The sequence below is a fragment of the Microtus pennsylvanicus genome, chromosome 9 (genome assembly GCF_037038515.1).
Source record: "Microtus pennsylvanicus isolate mMicPen1 chromosome 9, mMicPen1.hap1, whole genome shotgun sequence".
Classification (NCBI taxonomy): Eukaryota; Metazoa; Chordata; class Mammalia; order Rodentia; family Cricetidae; genus Microtus; species Microtus pennsylvanicus.
This window is the reverse complement of record NC_134587.1, coordinates 25,483,324-25,508,900: the sequence shown is the minus strand read 5'-3', so window position 1 is coordinate 25,508,900 and position 25,577 is coordinate 25,483,324. Positions and strand designations below refer to the sequence as shown.

General features: G+C 37.1%; 1 pseudogene; it reads left to right on the top strand.

Moving 5' to 3' along the window:
- The first annotated feature begins 13,312 nt into the window (after positions 1–13,312).
- Positions 13,313–13,465, top strand: LOC142856756 (COP9 signalosome complex subunit 9 pseudogene; annotated as a pseudogene).
- The last annotated feature ends 12,112 nt before the right edge of the window (positions 13,466–25,577 follow it).

Sequence of the window (25,577 nt, the reverse complement as noted above, 5' to 3'; positions counted from 1 at the left end):
AGGCTAATTAGCCTTAGGATGAAGCTAGTGCATGTTTGTGGAAGTGGCAAAAGCAAAGGAGTCGTGGATTTTAATAGCATAAGGACCATCAGTCAGCTGACCCGATAGCTTCCCAGCCTCCACTTCGTGTCAAGTAACTGTCAGTATCCTTAGTTGTTAATCAAGCCATGGTTCTTGTTCCTTGCAAAATACTTTCTAAGTTTACTGACTTGTGATGTTTTTCACAAAGCAAACTCCTGCCATTGGAGAAACAAACATCTGCTAAGAGCATTGACCAACTCACTACTATTACAAGTCATACAATAAGCTACCCATTCATATCATTTCTCTATGAGAATAAATTTGGAACTCAGAAAGAAGGGTTAATTTTTTACAGTGGCATGATTAATACCATCATAGGATCAATAATATTTAGGTCTTTTTATTAGTAACCATTAAAAGACAGATAATTGATTAGCGAGTTCATGAAAGTAAGAGTGCTTAAAAACAAATCCAGGAAACAAAACTGCTTCAATACTCACACTAAACATTTCTATCTACACATTTAAATACAAAAATTTTCTGATGGAAGAATGAAGTGACATCTTTTCTAATAGCATTCAGATCATATCAGCTGTTGAGTAGGCTTCTGGGGATAAGCGCTGCAATGTCTGGATGTCACTTTTCCTATGTCAGTTTGGTTGACTTGGGTGTACACACACTCTGGTGGGCAGAGATTTGTGTGAGTGGATTGTCATTTTTCTTTGCAAATAAAGGGGGAGGGCAAGAAGTCTGGGCCCCTTCCCAGTTAGTCTCTAAATAAAAAGTATATCTGCTATGTGAATGACTGTTGATTACATGATTGAATGTGGGTTACAAGAAGAAAACTGGGTTTCTCTAAGTGAATAGATTCAAATGAATGATGTGAAGAGTGGGAGGTAAAATGTAAGGACCAGAAGGAAACTTGTTTTTCAATTTCATCTAAAATAAATCATGACTGGCTTCAGTCAAGATGACTACAGGAGTGTACCTTAGAGGTGTGTGTGTGTGTGCGCGCGCGCTTGTGTGTATAATCACACATATGCACATGTGCACATGTTAGCATGTGCTTTTCTATCCACAGATTATCCATAACACATTGAACCCTGTGAAGTCTGGTTGCTGGGCCCTCTTTAGCCATATAACAAAGGTAGGTATTCTGGCTCACGTTGGGAGCACTTAGCTGCCTCTGAGCGCCTCTCCATGCAGTTCCCTTTGGGACTATCATTTTGGAGCTCCTTTTTAAGGAGGATAGCCAAGTTTCTGTTTGTCCATTGAGCACTGAGAAATACTAGCCACGGTTGGGAGGTATAAATCACAGGAACCATTAAAAATATCAGGAGAGATACTTGACTCTGAGGGTAAAAGACTTGCCACACAATCATAAGGACTTGAATTTGAAGTACTAGAATCCACTTAAAATCCATGTGAACTAGAGAGTCTGTAATCAATGCTGAGGGAATATGGCAGATCACAGGACACACTTGCCAGGAGGTCTAGCTTAAAGACTCAGTTCCAGAATAAGACTTTGTTTCAAAAAATAAGAAGAGAGCACCTGAAGACATCTGATGATTCTCTGACCTCCACATGCACACATATGCAGAACACAAACACACACATACATAGTACATACATATACAGGTACACACACACACATCAATGAATAATTTTGGATTGAAATTAGAATGGAATTTCTGAAATGGTCCTAAGCGTACTTCTGCTGGTATTCTTTTATTTTTACTTTGTATTTAGGGAAAGTTACCTTCTCAAATGGTGATGATTATAAATCAAAATACAAATCGTCTTTAATTTTCTTTTTACCTTATAGATATTTTGCACATATATTTTTTTGTTGAAACTTTAAAAAAAAAGTGTTGCCAGAGAGAAAGAAACCATATAACAGAACTCCTGTGGGAGGGTTTTTTGTTTTGTTTTTGTTTTTTATTGGGGGAAAGGGAATGGAAAAAGTGGGAGGGGAGAGGGAAGGGAGACAAGCCCCAGGGTCAGGATTGACAAGAGAGGAGAGGAGAGGGGAGGGGAGGGGAGGGGAGGAGAGGGGAGGAGAGGGGAGGAGAGGGGAGGAGAGGGGAGGAGAGGGGAGGAGAGGGGAGGGGAGAGAGGATAGAGAGAGAGAGACTGAGAGAGAGAGAGAGAGAGAGAGAGAGAGAGAGAGAGAGAGAGAGAGAGAGGAGGTAGGCATGGCCCTGTGAATGTGAGCAGAAGGGGCTCTTAGTGGTTGCAGCTGAGGAGTATCCTGTCAGAATCCCAAGGGTAGGCCAGTTCAGATGCCTGGATACTAACAATTATAGTTCCTCCTTTTGTGTTTTTGTGGTGTTTCTGTGTGTGTGTTAACACAGTGTGTTTCTGTGTGTGTGTTAACATAGTGTGTTTCTGTGTCTGTGTTAACATAGTGTGTTTCTGTGACTATTTGTATTTCTTATGCTTTTTTTTTCTTTGGCTGCTTTTCATCCATTTGTTTGTTTTGTACTATTCTGGTTTTTAAAATCTTATTTTATTATTATTTTTAGAAGCGTGTTTATTTTAGAAAGCAAGTGGATTTGAATAGGAGGGCAGGTTGGAAAGATCTGGGAGGAGTTGGGGAGGAGAAACTGTGATCAGAATATATCATATTAAAACAATCTGTCTTCAGTTAAAAATAGGAAAAAGTGAAGATGCTCAGTGCCCTGTACTATCAATCCTCGGGCATTTGTTGTTCATGTAAAAATAAACACAGCCACCTCATAAATAGGCAAATTTGCATTTGCCTTTAATACATGGTAAATTTGTAAGTATGCAAGAACTGTCCCAAAAGAAATTTCTCTATTTTCAGTGAATGTGTGGCTTGTGTAAACTTATATACTTATGGTTACATAAATATATAACCCAACCCTATTCCAGAGGACTGCTAATGGCTGAAGTATGCAGAAGGTAAGATTGGCAGGTCATGTAAGCCAGAGTAACTAGTTTTCCCCTGGGAGATCCTAGGGAGAGGAGGAAGTTGCTAGAAGGAAAAGGTTAGAAGCAGCACATGGAACTAGATGTCCTAACCGCCTTGCCAACTCCATAAGGAATATTCATACAGAGAGGAACATCAAGTTTGGATGGTATTTCGGTAATTTCAAGGCAAGTCTGATATGCTCAAGTGTGGTTTTTCTTTCTTTACAGAAGAGATTATGTGGAGGCCGGGTCTCCCTAATATAAGTAAATAAATAATTGGTGGATATAGAAATCTAAACCCTAATTCTTCTTTCAACTTCACAATCCCAATTGAAATGTGTGATTTTATTTGTCAGTTTAACTGCAGGATAAATGCTAGCAACACTTTTAAGGGAACCTTTACAATGCTTTTAGTTAAATTATCTTAAGCATTCCAAACTGTATGTACAGATTTATTGTATTTAATTTTCTATTTAAATAGTTTTTCTAACAAACATAGCATCCCAAGTACAAATGCACACCTTTTCATGGTAATGAATTGGACTTACGTATATCTTAATGATTCAGCATCATAATTTCCAAGTCTCTTAGGTGTTTTAATACAATTTTTACATACGAGGGAACACTCTGGTACTTCTCACCCTAAAACTTTGCATCAGTAAGAAATTTGGATACTTAAAGAAGCAGGAGGATTTTTTTTAAATACTTCAATTTCTCTGAAAAGCAAATACATACAAATTATTCTTAAAAGTTAACACAAGATGATACTATTATATGTTATTTTTAATTCTGCTTTGGATTCTCTAAAGTCCCTCAGTCTCACCTGGAAAACTACTAGAATGTGGGCTCTTGGGAGCCACTCTGGACCTGCTAGATTAGAAATGCAGAGACAAAGCCCGGCAGTGTGTTTTAATAAAGCCAACGGGTATTGTGATTCATGTTCAACTCTGATAACTGTTACATATTTAATTTTGAAGTGTTTCCATTGACAATGAGATAATTAAACTAACCATCTGGGGGTTGCCTTCTCACAGAAACTTGCAGTTAAATTCTCCACTGGCCAAGGTTGCATCTTAATGAGAATTTTATGTAGGGAAAAAATTTAGGATATTACCTACCCTGGGTTATATTTTTAAAGATAAAATTGGCTGAAATCTAAAGATACAAATTTCATGTATAACAATCCCTTATCCCAGATATAATTACCACAGAACCTACAACTGAGAGCCTCATGCATTGCTTACTTTTTTCATTTCTAATTGCAGTACCTAAGTGATTAGATATCATTTTTCCTTTGCTTGATCTTAGTCTGTACCCATTTCATGCATGTTTTCCACTGATAGTATTCCAATTCTTTATAGGCCTCTGCGTAATATTTCCCCAAATGTTTAAGACACATCGACTTTGCCTGTTTCTGATGTTTTGTTGTCAGGACTCGACACTAAAGAGAAGAAACAGGCTTGTGTTTGTGTCAAGAATTTGTAAAGTGGTGCTGTGCACAATAAAGCAAATCATGTGACGAAAAGGGATGCAAAAAGTAACATTGTTGTAAGGAAACAGAAGACATTTTTTTTTTTTGCAGTAAAATAGAATACAGACAGTTTTCCACACAGAGAGTTATGTAATAAAGCACTCCTACACTTGAGCAGGAGTAAACAGGAAACCCAACGTTTCCTGTGGCTCCTAATGAGCCCCTTGAGGGTACAAAGATTACCTGAGCCAGCACACCCAGGACAAAGATCAACAGAAGACACTCATCCTGTGGGGAGGGGGCAAGTTGGTGGGTGACTATGCACTGTGAAGGGAGGAAGAGACTATGACTCATATCCAGAGTTCTAGATGACAAGGTTGACTTCTTGTGGAGGATGTGAGAGATGGTGAAGGGTATTTGTGTAATGAGAAACACCTGTGTCAAGGAGATGAGACTATGAACTGTAAAACGTCAGAAAATCGTTGCTCCAAGATACGGTTGAGGAGAAAGTTTTATTATAGATACGAGGGAGACTACAGCCAGAGGCATCTGGAAAAGTCCAGAGCTGAGAGAGAAAGTAGATGACCAGCAGAATAAACATGCCTTGAGGGTGAGCAGAAGAAAAGAATGTACAGGCAAAGGAGACCAAGCAAGAGTGTAGGACAGAACACATGGCTGAAACAACAGAGTTTTATAGGAATTAGAAGCTGGGGGAAGGAAGTCTCATGAACTAGAAAAGCTAAGGGTAGAGGGCAGGGTGAGAAGAGCTGAGAGAAATCACAGGTGCTGACGGAGTCTGTAGTCCAGTCTCTGCTTTGGCGTGCTAGTAGACACCACAGTTAGCCATTTGTTTCTTCTGTACCTGACATGAACCACGCCTGCAGAAAATGACTAGCATGAGATGAAACTAGTACAGCACCAGAATGCAGGAAATATAAGAAGAAAAATTAAACAAAAATCACAAAAATAAAGAAGAAAGGAAGCAGAGAGTTAGGAGAAAATTGCATATTAATTTGCCCTAGAAATCGCCATCTTTGATAAAGACTTTTTTTATTTGCCAAGCTGAAGGCTTTGTCCCATTGGGCCTTCCATCACACGTTTGGCAAGGAAACCAACAGTTGTGTTGAACTACACCATTTGTCCACAAATTCTAAAGCCCACTGTCAAATCTTTCTCACCTAGGCATAGGCTTTTCATGAAAGAGATATGGGTAGATGTTGGTAGATATAATAATAAACTAATAACTCTATGACTAAAGGGAACAGATAAAACTCATTAGGAAAAGGAAATAGAATAAATAGACATGGATGAGAGGGGGTGCTAGAATGAATCAAGAAGTTTACTGCAATTGCTGACCTCTTGCAAAGTAAAATATAGTTTTCCTTAATGGATTCTCATTGGTTCCATTAACTACTCGTCATGGTAACCTCCATGCCCAGCAGTAGATGGTTATCACAAACTGACCTCATTTGTGGTTTTGTAGAGTTTTGGTCTCATATTGCTTTGTTTGGACATTTTTTTTGTCTTACTGGTTTTTTTTTGTTTTTATATTTCGGTTTTCAATTTAGGTTTTTCATAGGTTTTCTTTGTTTCCTAATGAAAGGGAGAAAGAAAGAAAAGGTGTGGAGTTGATTAGAAGGGGAGGACCTGGAAGCAGTTGAGGGACAGGGAAAGTGAAATCAAATATACTGTTTGAAAACAAGTTTTTTCAAAAAAAGAGAAAACAATTGTAGTAAAATCAACAGAATATAATAAACAAAATAGAAGAAAGCACACTTGCGCATGCATGCACGTGCACGCATGTGCGCGCGCGCACACACACACACACACACACACACACACACGCGCGCACACGCACACCAAACAACTTCAGGCTGGTAGGAATATTGAGTTCAGTGTGTAGACACATGCTATAAAGCCAGAGGAATAAACTAAGGTTGCCATAGTGTCTTTAGCCGATTTGTTATTCCAAAAATAATAATAACCACGGAAATACTCTCCAAGAAAAGGAACTGAAATGTTAGAATTTGCACTGTATGAAGTCAGCTCAACCTTTAGATAAAGTTGGTGAAAAATATCCGTTTTGCTGTTTAACTATAACAAAATTTTGTGACCAATAGTTTATTCTATGTAGATTGGGTTAGGAAGAAAAGCTTGCATTTTGCACTTTGAGGCTCAAAATTCAGCCCTGTTAACAGTTATGGGATTGCCTAACCTCGTTGAGTCTCAGTCTCTGTCTTGGAAAAACAAATGAAAACAGTGCTATCTTCCTGGAGGGCTTCTTTGGAGCCAGTGGTTGCAAACAGGAATTTAATGTGAAAGCATTAAATACAGTGCAAGCTGCAAGAAAGCTTTTGTTCCAAGAAGCTGAAGCTGTTCTTCAAGAAGTCAGACAGGATGTATGTGGGTGGGGGTGGGTGTTACCAGGACAAAACAAGGATGTGTCTCTGGAGCTAGGCCTCAGATTGATGCTAATAGCACTGGGGACAAATAGACATGGGAATTCAAAATCTGCTCTGCACACTGGCTTGTTTCTGCCACAAAAGCTTAGCGTTGACATCTGCTCTGTTCAAAGAATAGCCAGACTGAGCTGTAATTTCTTAGTTTCATTTCTCAGTGTCTTGGGGGACAAGCTACTCCGTCATCTCGTGTCTCTGGTGTTCCTTTGACACCGTGGCAGTGGGTGAGTTCAGGTAGTGCTTTGAAGGTAGAAACAATCCCTAGGGGAGCGTGGTGTCTGTCTCGGGATAAGATTAAAGAGTCAGCGACTCACAGGAATCACATAACCCCATCAGTTGAGATAATTCACAAAGATTTTCTGTGAAAAGTAATCACAAAAAAATGGGACATGCCAAAAGATAAACACAAGCAGATCGTGTAGTGCAATCGATCAGCTATTAAAGACGACAGGAGGGTGATAGAGCCGATACAGAAAGGGCTAGATACTTTAGGTAGCTTCTGTTTGGGGACACAGATGGCACAATACCACCTCTGAGGAAGCAATAATAATATATATTCCAATTTCATACCTTCCCTTTCACAGCCTATCTCAGGTCGTGTTTAGCAAATAATATATGGAATTTTGAGAATTGCAGGACTGTCTTTATATCGACACACAGGTGGACTGTACATCAGAGAGGGACTGGAGAGGCTAGGCCAAGGTGTCCGACTAGGGTGTGGGTGTGAATGTGAGGGAAAGAAGGATGGATGGTAGGGGAGGTAGGGTGGGGAGTGGGGATGATGATGTGGGGATGGTGGTGATGGCAGTAATAGTAAGAAACATTCAAAACACTGTGAAGTTGAACACATGTATTACTTGTTTATTTCATTAGTAGAATTTATATTATTTTCATCAACAGGTGGGATCTCTTAGTGGATATTGAGTCATGTTGTGTGCACTGCTACATGATACTTCTCTAGCAATGGTGAGAGTTTTGATTGTACAACTGCTATGTTGTCTTTGTTGAGTCCATTTTAATTAGAGCCTTATTCTCCCGGTACTGAAGCTATCAATGGGAAAGATTTAGGTAAAAAAAAAAAAATCCGATGACTAGGTTTAAAAGATAATGCATAGGATGCTGGGGACGAAGAAGTCATCACCCTTGATGGACTAGCCACTTACCAGGTGCCTGAATTCCAATTACTAGCTCTCCATCTATGTTCACGCATACAACTTTAAGTAGACTCTGGGTCATGGAGAAAGACATAGAAGTAGGGTAGAGGACCAGCTAGAAGCGGAGATTCAACAAGAAAAGGTTGGGGATGAGGGATCAATAGGGAGTGAATCTGTTCGAAATAAATTGTGGATTTATATTCATGAATAATTGTCAGAAACATATTGCACACATAGATACAGTGATAAATCATTCCAATCATTAAATAAAAACAGCTGCACTTAAGACAAATATTTAAGGGAAAACATCAATTTCAGAGCTAATCTTTATATCTTGACTAATACAATTTATATGTGATTTAGTGTTGAGTGTTTTATTTCAGAATTTTAGTATAGAATTTCTTTAGCGTCTATCTAGTGTCTAAATGTCACCATTAATAGACTCAAAATGTCTAAAAGTATGTACTTTCTCACTTACTTAGAACAAATTTATGTATTCCTACAGCTATTCTGTGTTTCTATTGTTGAAAATAACCAATAAGCAAAAACCTTTTAACAGTCATTTCCCTTTTAGAATAAAGTGTGTGAGAAATTTAAAGCAGAATTTTGCTTCATTTTAAAGATAAAAGTGTCCTTTTAAATTAAAGTTGATAAATTGTGGAGCATCTCAGTTAGTACAAGGGTATGTGTTTGTGTACATGCATGTAATGGTTTTTACAGCTGCCACAAAACTGCAAGTTAAAGTTAAGAGCAGAACCACTAAATAAACCAGATATAAAATAGTAAAGAAAAGTCATATTAGCAGACAATTGTCTTGAGACTTAATTTGTATAAAAGAACTGAAAATACAAAGATACTGAAAGAAGTCTGCAAGATTAAGAATCATTGCTTTCAAATCAAATGGATTCTGACTTGTGGCTCATTGCTAATTCCTGCTCTCAAGCTTTGGTTTTGTGCTTGTGTCCCCATGAGTGAGGGCACAGTAAAGGAACCACTGAAATGGCTTCTCCGTGGTTAGGGTGAATGTTTTTATTCTAGGTAAGAGAGGAGAACAGATGTGCAGAGCCCAGAGAAGAGAGGAAAAGAAGTAGAGTGGCCATGGCCAGGGTTAGAGAAGTGGGGTGTGGAAAATTCATGAGGATGATTGGGATAGAACTGAGGGGAGCAAAGCCTGTGAACTGGAAAAGCCTGGGGGGTTAGGATAGAGGAGGCGGTGGGAAAGGCAGGGCCCAAGCATGGGCCTTAGCATGGACCTAAGTCAGAACAAGTGCAGATGAAAAGGACTTGAAGGATTCTGAAGGCTAGAATGAGCTTTGATGTGTATACACCAAGGTAAGTGTATACATACAGGTATACACCAAGGAAAGTGGCCCTGTCTAGCAGGCAGAAACCGGTTTCACAGGTTCCTGAGGCTTACTTTACTGCTCCTGCTGTAGTTGAGCTTGAGCTGAGCAAGGGCTCATCTCGGGGTTATCCATTGCCTTTTGGGGAATTAGAGTTCTCTTGTGACCTGATGGTCTACTAAATATATTGTGATATTTTCCTCAGGTTTCCCCTCTGTGTTTATACTGAGGGTATATATTTAAAATATTTTAGGTTAAAAGGGAGACAAAACATTGGGAAAGAGAAGGCACTGTCTTTCCTTGGGAACCAGGAAAGTATTAAAGATATTGTTTGTTCTGAGTGCTTTGATGTCCCATATAGTAAGAGCTGGAGAATTTTCTGGAAATTGCAGTTTCTTTTACTTCAATTTGTCTTTTGTGTGATTTGAGACTTTTATTTGTAAGGGTTTTAGGGCCCAGCAGACATCAGAAAGGCTAATGGTTTTTGGAGACCCTACACAGGGTAGAACAGGGACATACCGTCTAGCATTCGTGGAGGGCCCTGCAAAGTCATTCTGGAACTGTGTGACTCCTTCCTGAGCAAGAAGCCAATTAACATCTCACTGTATTTGGTAGTTCACAACTTTGACGTATAGTTTTCTGAACCTAAGAAAAGCAGGAAAGCAAATTGATAAAGTGCTTAAGGCCTCCTGTTTTTCTGTATTGTTACAAGCAAAACATGCCAAAACAAATGGTCCTTAGTTCTGGTTTCATTGAATGAAACCATTGATTCTGGTTCCTTGTAGACTTTTGTGTTAAACTTCAATCAATTCCACCTAAATCTATATAAAAATATGAATGCATGATAGGCCATTATACAAATGAAATACATCTCATTCCTAAAATCAAAACTATGATTTTAAAATTTTTGAACATGAGAACATGTTATTATATGGGGTTATAAAAATAAGAAGCAAAACAATATAGAAAACAAAATCTCAGCTTTGTTAAAATATATTGTATACAGAAATAGAAACTGCTTAGATATGAATAAGAATGTGTTTTCTTTAATACAATTTACATATAACTCACTTTAAAACAGCAAATTATTTTTAAGTCACAAAAGGATTAAGTAAATGTTTACAAAAACAAAATGAAAAAGTTCAGTCACAACAGCAGACACAGCCCACTTAGGAACATTTAATCATCGAGGTAATTGTTCCAAGACTTTCTGCTATAAATAAACACGTTCGCCACTAGTTCTACTGGAATCCAAGCCTATATTAAAATAAAATGCTGATAATTAATGGCTCCAGCACAAAAGAGGCCTCCTGGCTTTGTGGTTTGGGTTTCAGAGCCTTCATCGTTGGTAAATACTCCCCACGTTATTCTTGTATTAAGAGAAAGGAAATGAACTCTAGCCCTCCAAAAGAGGAAGACCAAAGCCTAGTAGCCATTCCTGTTAAGGAGGGTGGTCTCTTGGAGCCAGGTTGTCTGCTCTAGACACACCAGAAAGAGCTGAGTAAGAATATCAGTGAAGAGCAAGTGTTGTGAACAGTAGTATAGTTCTCATTGCAGGCTTCCAGCATCCCAGCCGCGGGACTGTTTAGTCCGTGAACATGTAGGCACGGCTTGCCCAGCCTTGGTGAATAGTCGCCTACACGGTTGCCCACAGGGCACTTTTTCCCTATCCTTTTGCAGGGGCACTGGTTTTTCTGTTTTTTTTTTTCTTTTTCTTTTTTTTATATTAAAGACATTTATCTCTTGTGTGTCAAAAATGTAACACTTATTTTCTGGACACGGTATTTTAAGATGCTGAAGTTATTTCTTTCAGAGAATCTTGTCTATTTGTCTTTTAAAGCATATTCCTTTGACCTTATTAAATGAATCAACAAATATTTATCATCACCATGTGTCATTTATTGCCCTGTGTGCTGTCGAGGCAGCAATGAGCCAAAATGACAAATTCTGCCCTCATGGAACTTAGAGCCATATGGAGAGAGCCAGATAAGCAACAGTGAATAAAACAGATGCAGACTGTGCAGTGCTTGACTGAGCATGAGAAAAGTGTGGTGCTATTTTTAAGGAAAAGAATAGAGACTCACAGACAGGGGAGACAGGACCATGAGAACAATGGACACATTTCACGACATGAGTGATACGAAGACACAAAAAATGGTAGAGAGAGACAGAAACATTAGCGCAGAAGTGGAGTCAGAGCTTCTTCCAGGAGACCAACTAAAATCTCAATTAAAAAAAAAAGACCCCCTCCCACCCTCTCTCTCTCTCTCTCTCTCTCTCTCTCTCTATATATATATATATATATATGTATGTATGTATATTTCATGTCATATATATCTTTGAGGGAGGACATCAGACAGTGAATATGGCCTAGTGTTTGATATACTCGTATGAAAATGTCTTTATGAAAGCTATCACCCTATGCAACAAACATACTCTAATAAAAATATTTGGAAAAATAAAAATTATTCATTTTTGTAACAAATAAGAGACATTAAAATATGAAGTTGTAAAAACATGAAAGTGAAAAAATGTGAAGAAAATATAAACAAATAAAGCTAAAATCATTATTATAGTAGAAGATGGAGTAATGGCTGGACCTGTTTAAGCATGCCCAATATTTTGATACTGGGAAATGGCATTATCATTTACCGTGTTCAGTCCAGAGAACTGAGTTATTTATAATCAAACAGAAAACAATCACAGTGTTTCAAGTAAGTTTTAGGGGTTTGTTATTGTTGGGCTACATACAGCCACATGCAGTCCACAAGTCAAAGGTTGGACATGCCTGAGAATATTTTAAAATGTTTTAAAAAACAACTATAACAAGGCTCATAAAAGTACCAATATATCAACAATGCATTCAATATTGCTTTTAAATATGTGAAATAAAATGGATGTATTTTTCAAAAGAAATCAAGCATTCAATTGTTACTGCTCAGCTTGCTTTCTTATAGAATCCAGAAGCACCTGCCCAGGAATGGAACCAAGCACAATGGGCTGGCCCCTCCCCAACCAATCACTAATTAGGAAAATGCCCTAATGGCCTCCCTACAGTCCTGATCTTATTGAGCTGTTTTCTCCATTGAGGTTATCACCTCTCAAATGACTTAAGCTTGTGTTGAGTTAACATAAAGCTATCCAGCACAGAAGGAATTATTAAACATTTTTTAAAAAATTTTAGTAAATGCACAACAGTACAAAGGCAAAGCAAATATGGCCGACACAAGTGAAAATGATATGTATCTGAAGTATGTTTTCTGTAATAGCTTCACAAGCATTTTGTATCTTAAAGAAGAGGAAAAGAAAGAGGCCTGAGGTAGTTTTCTTTCACAAAAAAATAATAAAAGAAAATTTCAGATCATTATTTTTTATGAACACAGATATAAAAATCCTAATAAAAGTATTGCTGCATGCATGTGCTAGCCATGCATGACAAAGGAACCTTTCCCTAAAACCACAAGTATAAGCTGAGCATGGTGGTGCATGCCTATAACCCCAGCCTTTGGAAGATGGAGAGTTTTAGGCTATCCTGGGCTACATTAATTTGGATCAACCTGAACTATATGGGCTACATTAATTCGGATCAACCTCAACTATATAGAAAAATTCTGTCTCAAAAAAATTCAAAAATTTCAAAGACATAAAAGAAGTATAATATTAAAATACTTCAATTTAAATTATGTTAGTAGTAGATTAACAATTTTAAGATGTAAGATTATCCAAGTACATAAAAATATTCGATAAACCCAGAGCCCTTTGATAATATAAATTCTTAGGAAAGAGGAATAAAAATACAATATCAAATGCTTAATACTTGGTGAATCTCAGTCCCCAAACATGACTTATACAAACATTGATAAATGTACCAACATGTTTAATAATAAAATATTTAGGTGCCTAACACTGCAGCCTTGAGATGAAGCCGGCATGGATGAGATGTTCCCTGAGGGGGCCTACATGGACCTGGATGAGGCTGGAGGGAGCACCTGGCTCTTGAAGGACTCGGCAGCCAATGAAAAGACAGTTCATGTGGACTTTTAAAATGATCTTGAAGATCTCTTTGATGACGATGTCCAGTGAGGCTGCTCAGTCGTATATGCTCCACATTTGTGAGAAGTCTCGAATTTCTCAGGACAGGATCAGATGGTTGTAGAGACCTTGCAAAGTTCACTAAAAGTCAGAACCTGGACAACCAGAGGAGGGTACTGTCTGAAGCAACTAAGTGCAGTGGTCTCTGAGAATGCTAGCTCCTTGTTTAAACTAAAACCAGCACCGTAACAGGCAGGGTCATTTTAATTTCTGTGCTTTTGAATGAAAGTTGCCTTCTCCCCTTCCCCTTGTACAAACACAGAAATAAACAGTGTCTATCTCTACAGTGATAAACAAATAAATATTTAAAATTTTGTTTCAAAATTAGTAACGTATGCAAAATAAATCAATTTTATGGAATAGAAAGAAAACTATGACTTGTCAAGATTATGGTTTTTTTATTGACAGTCAAAGATGCTATAATTAATAATTTAAATTTGAAGAAATTCATTCCAAAATCAGCAAAATTTTAAAAATTCAATATGAAAATCTATTATAACAGAACACACTAATATTAAGAATGTTCCCAATTCACAGAGTAAGACTTTAATGAAAAAAGTTTAATCCTTTATTGAAAATCATAAATGCAGAATCAATACATGGAACTAGATATATTATTAACCATACCATCTCTGAGGGGATAGTAGGCTCACTCAAGATGTGCCTAGTGTTACATTGTAAACTCCTCTCTTAATCCTCATATTTAAGCCTATCTTAGAGTTACTTATTCTCAACGTTGTTTCATACTGGCCAGCCCTGAAATACCTCTCTGGGTCCAAGCCAAAAATCTCAGTTTGGTCTCAGTCAAGGTAATTAAAAGATTAAAGTTAGGGCTGAAAAGTTGATTCAGCAGTCAGAATAAGTGGCAGCTGGTCCAGAGGACATAGATTTGATATCCAGCACCCACAAGGGGGTATAATTCCAGTTACAGAAGATCTGATTACCTTGTCTGGCTGCTGTGGACAACAGACACATATGTGGTGCATAGATGTATATGCAGGCAAAACATGGGTAATTCAAACAAGAATGGCCCTCACTATATATCTGAATGCTTAGTCACCAGGAAGTTAAACTCTTTGAAAGGATTAGAAGGATTCGGAGGTGGCCCATGAGAGGCCCAGTCTGTTTGTCTCTGTCAGTCTGTCTACTGGCTGGTCTCTCTGTCTCTGTGTCTGTCTCTCTGTGCCTGTGGATAATGCTGTAGCGCTCAACTACTGCTCCATGACCATGCATGCTGTCATGGCCTTTGGCACGATGATGATAATGGGCTAACTCTAAAACTGTAAGCAAGCACCCAAAATAAATGCTTTCTTTTTGAAGAGTTGCCTTGGTCATGGTGTCTCCTCACAGCACTAGAACAATGACCATGGGAGCACACCATATACATAAATTCGATTTTTAAAAGATTAGAGGAATTTCTCAGCCTGTTGGAGGCTACAAGGCGGTGCCGGTGATTCCTGCCTCTGTTTACCTCAGTGTTGATATCCGGAGCTCATCTTGGATCTGTCTGAAACACCGTTGGTGAATTTTCTCCATTGCTGTTTAGTTACTCAGCTCTTTCCTGGGTTCCATCTTATTGTACATCATTGTGGCTCTAATTCTGCTTTTGCTTTGTAGCTAGGTAACCCTGTAAAAATAGAGATCGCTGTTCCTGAATCAGATAGAACTGTGCATGGCTTGCCTAAGAGGAGCCAACCACTCTCAGAGTAAGAGCTGGGCAACTAATCCCCAAAGCAGCACATTTGGCATCCAAAACCTAGTCCGGGAACTGGTACTTCTGTGTTCTCTCTTGACTCAGAAATCACAGAAGCACTCTCTGTTCTTCCCTAGCAGCTCCTTAAGGACATTCATCACAGTCGCTACCTTAGCTGCTTTGTGGGGGAATTAATAGTCTTAAACCAAGAGAACTCCTCTTATGACCCTCTCCTTATTATTCTGTCAGCTAACCCATTTCCTGTGGTTCTCTGATCTCCTGTCTTTACTTCTGTATTCTGGATGAATGAGTCTGAGATTTGGAAAACTCTTAAGACACAAATAGGTTAATTAAAACAGCATTTTATGAGAGGCTAAATTTCAGCTACTGTATATATTTATGGCTTTCAACTTTGCACTGGGATGATGTTGTCCAGTTCTGGTAGGGGTAAATTTTCAGTGATTCCTGGGGAGAGAAATACACTCACTATAATGCCTCAATCCTGGTTCTTTGATGTCAACAAATGGACTGTTTTACAATGACAAACTGATGGTCTCTGATAAGGGAAAAATTGCTGCTTCAGAATCTTAGGTCACTTCCTTTGTTTTAGACACAGAAGCAAAATAGTCTCACAATAAATTAAGAGTAAAAAGATTTGCAGTAAAATGCCTTCAAGAACAATACTGCTCTGTAGGAGGAAATTTCCCCTGACTGTTTAATTTTTTTTTAAAAAAATTAGAGAAAAATGCTTAATGTTATTTATCTCTCCTTTCTCTTTCTTCCTTCCTTTCCAATTGAAGTACCCCCATTTTTCCCATCCCCCCTTCAAAGCATCCATATTCTGCCTTTCCCTTCTGTAGAGTACGCTGCTTACCCTGTGGTCTCCTCCTTCTTTCCTTCTACATGTACTTCAGTTTATACTCTCTAAAGATAAGATTCAGAAACAAAAGATTCAGAAACAAAAGCTAAGATTCAAAAGCATTTGTCATTCTGGGTATGGGTTACAGCATTCAGTATATATAATATTTTGCAATTCTATTCACTTACCTGCAAATTTTAAGATTTCATTTTCTTTACAGTTGAATAGCTAGGTCAGACAACAGATCTACTTTTAGCTTTTGAAAAATCTTAGCACTGATTTCCATAGTGGCTGTGCCAATTTGCAATTCCACTAACAGTGAATAAAGTTTTCCCAGTTGCCACAGGCTCATCAACACTTGTTGTCATCATTTTCTTGATTTTAGCCATTTTGATGGGGCTAAGATGAAATCTTAAAGTAGTTTTCACTTTCTTTTCCCTAGTTGCGAACAGAAGAAAGACTTTAGGAAAAAAAATTTTACTTTCTCCATGCCTTTTTTGTCTGTATCATATTCTTCATTGATCCTTTTCCTACAGTAATCTTTGAAGTTTCCAGTAAGAAGATGGGGCCCCACAGCAACAATTCTACATAGTTGAGATGACATTGTGATGCAGACAGCACTAATATAAGACTGCTTCTTTTTGGGTACCAGCTGCTGAAATGGTGCACCTTCTCATGACATTCTGGCCAGAACTCCAAATAAGAACTTTGAAGAAAAAAATGAAAAATAGAAACCCTATCTATCGACTGCTCAGAAATTGCTAGACATTAATTTTGAAACTTAACCATCACTTTAATTTTGCAGGATCCCATTAAGAAAACATTTTAGAGAACACCACCCTCATGACAGCGGGAAGTAATTCTAGAAGACAATGCCCCCATCCCAAAACAGTTTGTCCATAGTGTTGGGAACACTGTTTAGGGGTTGTTGATTATTACTTCTATTAGATAGAGGGTTGGGGTGAAAACTATGTTTATTTAAAAAAGGGGGAGGAGAGTAATAGTGGGTATTAGAGTGAATACTTATGAGCTATTATTCATGGGTAATTTACACTGGTATGTTTTTTGTATATTGATACAAATTCAAATTATAATTCTTATTTTTGTTTACACTATTTGAACAACTATACAAAGTTATTCTGTCAGATTGTATATATGTATGTTCTTATCTCTGTTTAGGACATTTTGTATATTGATACAACTTTTAGGATATATTTTCATATTGCATTATATATTACTCCTACCTCTGATCAAGAAACTTATAGATTGTTTACATTTTGAGATCATTGTCCTAATTTGTTTACATACTATTTAACATTCTGACGTGAAGTTTTATTCTCTAAGTTATACAGGTATTAATTATTATAGGTCAATATTTGTTTATGTTTGTTGTACAGTCAGATCAATTAGGTTCTTTAGATACATAGAGATTGTATTCTCTCTAGATAGAGAATCTTCAACCACTTCAAGGATTTGTAGAACATGGCATTTAAATAACTTAGGGTTCTGTTGACATGAGACATGACTGCTCCTGGCAGTACCAATCTATTCCCAAGAGAATGCTGAGCACCAAAGACACTCCACTTGATGCTTGTTTTCTTCTTGGCAAAACTGGCCTTTGGGCAAGGAACTGACAATGCTTCAACCACTGACAAGTTACATGATATCTGGAAATGGATAAGCAGGACTGTCAAATCTTGCCATGACAGGATAAGATGGTTTTGAAATTTTTCCTGCCTCTGAAAATGGTCTGTCAATTACTCTAGGCCAAAGCCAAAGTTGGTTGCTTCAACGTTGCAAAATGAGACTTTGGGTGATTGCTCAGGTAGCTAATTGTTTCTGTCATATATTGCTTGCCTTGGAAGCTACTTGATTGTACTTCCTGCCTGCTCAAGTAATATCATCTCCCTTCTCAGGCCGATAAGGTTGGAGATTTGATAGTCATAGTTACTATCCTCCTATGATCTAGGCAGGCCATTTCCAATACAAGACTTAGACTCCATAGGATAGAATGTTTATTAAAACCTTTAGCATATATTCCTTGCTTAATATTGTTTATGCTGATTGTAATTCTAATCTTATACTTGATATTCGTTCCTAGTGTATATTGTTTTGTATTGTGTTTGTAACTCTTAAACAAAAGGGGGAGGTGCTGCGAGTGTTCCTTCTGCTCCTTCAGCCTATAGCCTTTAAGATACCAGCTCATTTGGGCATGGTCTCTTTTGCTTTAAAAATCAGCAGTTGCCCTCTCTTGCTTCTGCCTCCAGCTTCCTGCTGCTAGACTCTATTCCTGTTCCCTCAGAGGGCTGTTATCTAGGACAGTTATCTGTAAGTTTCCCCCTTAAATAATCACAATAATCATAATAATTTATTAATCATAATTCCAAACTGGTGTGGGATTGTTTTGTAACCTACGCCTTCAGTAAGGACATTTGAAAAAGTCATAGAGAAATATACTGTCTCATAGATGTATTCATGCATTGAATTTGTGTCAAAAAATAGTTGAGGTTTAAAAAGAGTACATGAAGCCGGGCGGTGGTGGCGCACGCCTTTAATCCCAGCACTTGGGAGGCAGAGGCAGGCGGATCTCTGTGAGTTCGAGACCAGCCTGGTGTACAAGAGCTAGTTCCAGGACAGGCTCCAAAACCACAGAGAAACCCTGTCTCGAAAAACCACAAAAAAAAAGAGTACATGAAATTGCAAATAAAAAATGGTGGGGGACATAGCAAGAGAGGGGGCCTAAGGAATAGATTTGATAAAGATATATAACATGCATGTATGACATTCTCATGCAATAAATTGTTAAAATTTTAAAAATATGTAACTAGTTAGCTGTATCTATGGTCACGTCATTTGTAAACTAAAACTTGTGAAACTAAAATTATTTAAGTTGTTATTGGGTGTTTCCTAATTAAGAAGTGTACACATGTAAGAGTGCAAATTCTGGGGGAGGATTTTTTTTACTACAATAATTGTGATCAACTAAAATATAAAACAAAATGAGAAAAAGAAGCTGATTTTATGTAAACATGAATTGCCTAAATTAGACACTGACAAAAAAAAAGAATCGATTTTTATCTCCTTTTCTGATGCAATAGTTTCAGTCAGAAGGCCATTTTTTAAAAATTCAAACTTAAAACAATTCTATTTACAGGAAATTTCATAAAGCAGTACACTGCTTTAAGTCCAGAATTGCTGTGGAATAATCCTTATATACACTGTGAATATATATTACTCTTATTGCCTAATAAAAAGGTGTTAGAGCAGTAGCTAAACAGAAAGTTAAGTGGCAATTGATTAGAAGAAAGAGGCTGGGGTCAGAGGAGATATCAACCAGCCACAAAAAAAGCAGGACGTGCTGGAGGACAGGTAAAGCCATGAGTTATGTGTGTTAATAGAAATGGGTTAATTTAAGTTGTAAGTCATAGTTAGTAATAAGCCTGAGCTATCTGCTGAGCAGTTATAAGTAATATAAGCCTGAGTGTGATAATCCCGAAGTGGCTGCTGGGATAGGAAAACTCTACTTATATATGGTACCCAATTGTTAGGTAACATTTCATACTTCTGGAGTCTTTGATGGAGTTGAAGACTAGATAGTCATAGTTATAGCTTTTCTTAGTTGTGATAAAAGAAAAATTAGATGTAAAAATTGAAATTCACCAAAATAGAATAGATAATTGAGTATTTTCTTTAATTTTGTCAAGTAACAATGAACTCTATATTTTAACTGTAATTTTTAATAAATGTTTTTGTTGTATATAATCTTACTATAATAAAGTTAAAAAAACTCCCTTTTGAATTAGGCAAAAGAGGGAAATGCTGTGAAATATTCCTTCTGTATACTGTGAATATGTGTTACTCTCATTGGTTAATAAAAAGTGGGCAGGCCAGTAAAGTCACAAATCATGTGGCAGAATATAGATTTTTTTTTAAAAAAATGGCTAATTTCAATTGTAAGAGGTAGTTAGTATTTAACCTGAGCTATTGACTGAGGATTTATAAGTAATATAAGTTTCAGTGTGGTAATTTGGAAGTGGCTGCTGGGATGGGAAAACTATGCCTAAACAGCATTAAGAGATGTCAGTCTTTAGAAGCAAGTATGTTACAGAGTCAGTGGGCATCTGGGACATTTTCCTAAATATATGGTATGTTTATTTAAAGCACCCACTAAGTCACAAAAGTTTCATTGTTATAAAATTTTAGTGATGACAGATTTTGATAGAAATTTTCATCTGAAATAGATTCTAAAACAAAAGTAAAATGTTATTTCATTTATTTAATCAAGGCTTAAAATAAGAAGATATAAAAATATTTTCTGTTAATAAAATATCTCTATTGTTCATTGAAAACCCCTTACTAGATTAGTTATTGTGGGTTATTCTTCCAAAAAATAATTTATGAATTCTACATTTAAGACCTTTTGGAAAATCAAGGCAGGGGAGATATTTTAATGGTGAAAAGTGTTTTCTGTGCATGCATGAGGATCTGAATTAAGATCTTAGTACTCAGGAGAAAAACAGCTCTGTTGGCATATGTCTACAACCACACTGTAGAGGAATGTGGAGGCAGGCTCGTCCCAGGCACTCAGCAATCAGTTAGAGACTGCAGATTCAGTGAGTTAAACACAAAGCAGTAAAATCAGACACTTGATGTCCTCTTTGGCTTCTACATGCAGGTGTATGGGTTTCTGAACTTGCACACACACACACACACACACACACACATACACACACACAAGCATCTTTGCAAATGTTTAAGAAATTAATCTGTGGTACATATAAAAAGAAAGATATATGTTTGGTGATTATTTTTGCTAAATTTTTCTTTCATGATAAAAATAGCAATACAATTTCAACCAACCGTAGAATCTGGGGCATAGATAAGATCGCTTTGTGAGGGAACTTAAGGTCCTTTTCAAAACTACACTTACTGCTTATTAGGAACCCTACATGATCAAGTAGAATCTAGTCTGCATCTTTACGATATAAGTTTTCTACCTTGTTTCAGTAGAAACAAGGACTCTATTAGACAAGATTTACTTTTACTTATGTATGTGTATTAATTGACTTGTGTGTGTGTATTGGTGTGCTTATCTGTGTGGATTAATTTACTTATGAGTGTGTATTAATTTACTTATTGTGTTAATGTATTTATGTATGTGTATTAATTTTGTGTGTGTATTAATTTACTTACGTGTCTGTATTTGTATTAATGCCATAAAGAGGCCAGAAAGAATGTCTGTTGTGAATTAGGTGAAAATATTTGCCAACTTAAAAAAAATGACTTGCCAACATCTGAGAAGAATAAGAATTCCTGCTGTCAGTATGAAAAAAGCAAACCTATTAACAATGAGATGTTTCAACATAAGACAATTCACAAGAGAAAAGTACAAATGAGAACGGACCTTTAATTGACATTGCACTTCATCTGGGGTATACAGACTAAGGCTGAAGTTGCCATAACAACCATTAGATAGGAGAGCAATGTTGATAAATCAAATGCGAGCAAACCAGATCTCTGGTAGATTGCTGGATTAGTATATATTCTGTTGGAAAATTGAACACATATTTGACAAATAGTTTGGGATGTTCAGCATAGAATACTTTAATAAAGTTTGTAGAAGTCTTTCTTAAAGAAACTCTTGTATATGTTCAGAGAGGAGTTTAAAATGAACACTAAATTTGGCTACGTTTGTAAAAATAAATATATGGACTTAGCCTAAGAGCTGAGAATGCACTAAAAACCCAAATGGATAAATATTTTATCCACGAAAGGAAATATTTTATCTATGGAAAGAAATCTTACAGAAATAAAAATGATTGAACTATGTGTACCTTCGTCAACCTGGGCAATTCTCAAAAATCCCCACAATGTTGATGGAAAAAAAGTTATGTTAGAATATTTAAAACATGATACTCTTTCTGTCGGATCTACTCACAAAATACAGTATCATATGTTGTTGTAGATGCTACATGTATACAACAAAAACAACAAGGGTGAACACAGTGTGCTATAATGTTTATGAGAAATGAGAAAAGAAGAAATTAAAAGTTAGGGTAATAAAGGCTTTTGTTTTATTTGTAGTGCACTTTTTCCTCAGAGAAAATTGAACCATATGTAGAAAAACCTGAATGTTTCCTTAGTGGCAGTGGGATCTGTATGCTTCTTTCCTTTGAATACCTAATGTCGTATAGTTTCTCTCAGAAGAATATAGGAAGCATTGCTTGCTTGAACATTCATGCTATGGGAATCACTGGGAGCTGACAAGAAATTCCAACTAGGTTTTGTGAAAGAGAGAAACACTGTTGGATTGGGAAACAATGACCAGTAAGTAGAAATAGTGGGCAAGACACAGACAAAGTATCAAAAATATGCAAACACATACTGTCATCAATGTGTAATTTTGAAAAACCTGTCTCACAAAAACAGAATAGAGAGGTGATTGTAGAGTGGCTGAAAGTGGAGAGATAGCTGGGAAAAGTTAGTGACTTTCTGTACATGTACTCCGAGCATGGAGACCACTGTTAATAATGAGGTATGGCATATTTCAGGATCACTGAAACACTCGATTTTCAGTATTCTTGCTGCGTGAAAAATAAATGATGAAATTCTTGTTTATGAAGTCCTGTCACTCATTCACATCTCTGATATATCCGAAGTCATGTAAAAAAAATTACATTGAGCAATAAGAACCCTATATGTAAGCTTTCTTTCTTCCTTCCTTCCTTCCTTCCTTCCTTCCTTCCTTCCTTCCTTCCTTTCTTTCTTTCTTTCTTTCTTTCTTTCTTTCTTTCTTTCTTTTGCGTATTTAATGCCACGCTTGTGAAAGTGACACAGCTTTCCTCAATGGTAAGGACAATTCACTGAGTCTGACAAGTATTGCCCCTAAGCCATGGTACAAAATTTTATATAATTCACAGCATTTCAAATGTTACAAAGCTGAGGATGAGTGGTCATAATCAATGCTTCTCCTCCTGCATCCTGGTTTCCTCTCCTGTGTCATTTTGCTTTACTGTGCTTCCTTCCTTGGGTAGCAATAATCATCATCTGCTAACATGCTCCAGAAAGGAAGACATCCCCCAAAGCTTTGACTTGCGTTGATGCTCAGATTTCACAGGTGTTGTTTATTAGCTTACATGAAGTCTAATTTTAAACTTGTTGGGTGATTTATCATTAATGTCGAGATGAAGATAAAATATGAATAACAACTTGACCCTCCATATTGCTCTATTAAAATGGAAAGCTTTACAAGCAGCTGGCTTATTATCTCCATCTAACATTTGTGGCCATTAAGCAGCACTGGAGATGCAGTGATTCTGGGTCACCTTAAAATTGATTCGTGTTCAGTTTCATAGCCTCTCTATATATACCTTAAAAACATGGAAGGCTGAGACTTCGAAGTACAAGACCATAAGGCGAAGAATTTTTATCAAGCAGAAAGTACCATTTTCCACACTGTATTTTGCTAACAGTGATTACTACCACACATAAATTCAGCTTTTGTGCTAGCTTAATGCAAAGAATCTTCACGAATGGCTTTCCTAGGTCTTAGGGCTTTGTGTATGAGAAATCTGGTGCTTCAGAGGGAAACAACGTACATCCTCAGTTTCTGTGACAGTACCAGGAGAAGCAGCATTAACAAAAAGAGTGGATTGCTCTACATTATCTTCAGCTGATTCACCCCCTACTAAATCATCAATGTCAGGTTTGCTATTATATTTTTTCCCGCAAAAACTGATCTCGGGTGTACTTGGCTCTATCTTGAAGACATTTTACCTAAGCAAAAATTTTTGGCATGAACTACATGGTGTAAGTCTGTAAGTCTGACTCATTTTAGAAGATGGAAACAGTTTTTTTTTTTAAATCAGAATGAATAGAAGTTTATGATTCCATTAAATTAGTGCCCTTATTGTCTGGTTGTTCTGGTTCAGGATATTTGAAGTATTCTGTGTTCAGAAGAGATTGTGAAGATCTTTTTGTTTATTTCAAGATAGCAAATATTCTGAGGATCTTAGACAAAATAACTCTTATTAGAAATTCTTGCTTTTAGCTGGGTGGTGGTGGTGTACATCTTTAATCACAGCAATTGGAAGGCAGAAGCAGGTGGATCCCTGAGAGTTTGAGGCCAGGCTGGTTGACAGAGAAAGTTCCAGAATAGCCAGAGCTACACAGAGAAACCTTGTCTCGATAAATCAACCAACCAAAGAAATTCTTGTTTTCACACACACTTTTATCATTCCTATTGATAACTAGTTTTGAGTATTAATCACTTGTTCTAAATCTTCTGAAGTAACAAATTCCGAGAATTTTTAAGTACTGAAATTTATTTTCCTAGACCACCAAGGAACCAGTAAAATCCCAATTCATCGGGGCAAACACTTCTGATAACATTTGAGTACTTACTTTATTATATTGTGAGATGTCATTAACCAGTGAATATCTGTTGTGTTGCTGTTATGGAAGTTGCAGTTTTCAGGATGACAAGAGACACAGGGAATGGTGATTATGGTAGAACATAGCTAGAGTCCACCATAGTTAATAGAGAGGGCAGACATCCATTGACAGCTTCTCCTAATGAGGGCTGAAACTTTTATGAAATGGCTTCATTTGCCAGGTTGTCTGTTCTTTTTAAAACTAAGAATTGTTTTAATTTTTTCTTTTTTTCTTTTTGATTTTTGAGAGAGAGATTCTCTGTGTAGCCTTGGCCATCCTGGAGCTTACTCTGTAGACCAGGCTGGCCTGGAAACCACACTAATTTGCCTGCCTCTGCCTCCCCAATGCTGGGATCAAAGGTGTTCACCACCACCACATGACGAATTATTTTAATAATATAATATATTAAAATTTGAAAGAGCATTCAAGTTTAAAATTTCTCTACTTTTTACTATTGCTAAAACAATGATAGTTATATGACACATTTGTCTTAGCCATCCAAATGCTTTGACATATATTGTTAGCTTGTGAACACTATCTATTCTTATCAAATGTATAATTCTGAATTTAAACCTTTAATAAAGATACTAAACATTAAGATGTACATTATTGCAAATTTTTCCCATACCAGAAAAGAGACACTAATTGATATAAGAATATTTTCTGTTTGCTATAGTGGTATATTATTTATATTTTAATAAACAAATCTTGCCTGAAGACCAAAGGCAAAGCTAAAGCCACCAGAGGTCAGGTAATGGCGGCACACACCTTTAATCCCAGGTTTTGAGAGGCAGAGGGAGATGGATCTCTGTGAGTTCAAGGCTACCCACCCTGGGTTACACAAGTTCATTGCAGAAACAAATCCATGTGGTGATGGCCTACACTTTCATCCCAGTACTAGGGAGTCATGTGTCTTTAATGCCAGCACTCAAGAAAATATAAAATGAGAGGAGAGAGAGGCCTAGTCTGTTTTAGTCTGCAGTCACCCAGCCTTGGTAGAGTTAAGACTTCTCTAGTATCTTGGCTGCTTTGCTTTTCTGGTTTTCTGGTTGAACCCCAATATCTATCTCTGGGGTTTTATTATTCATGCTACAGTTTACATTTGATTTTAAGAAATT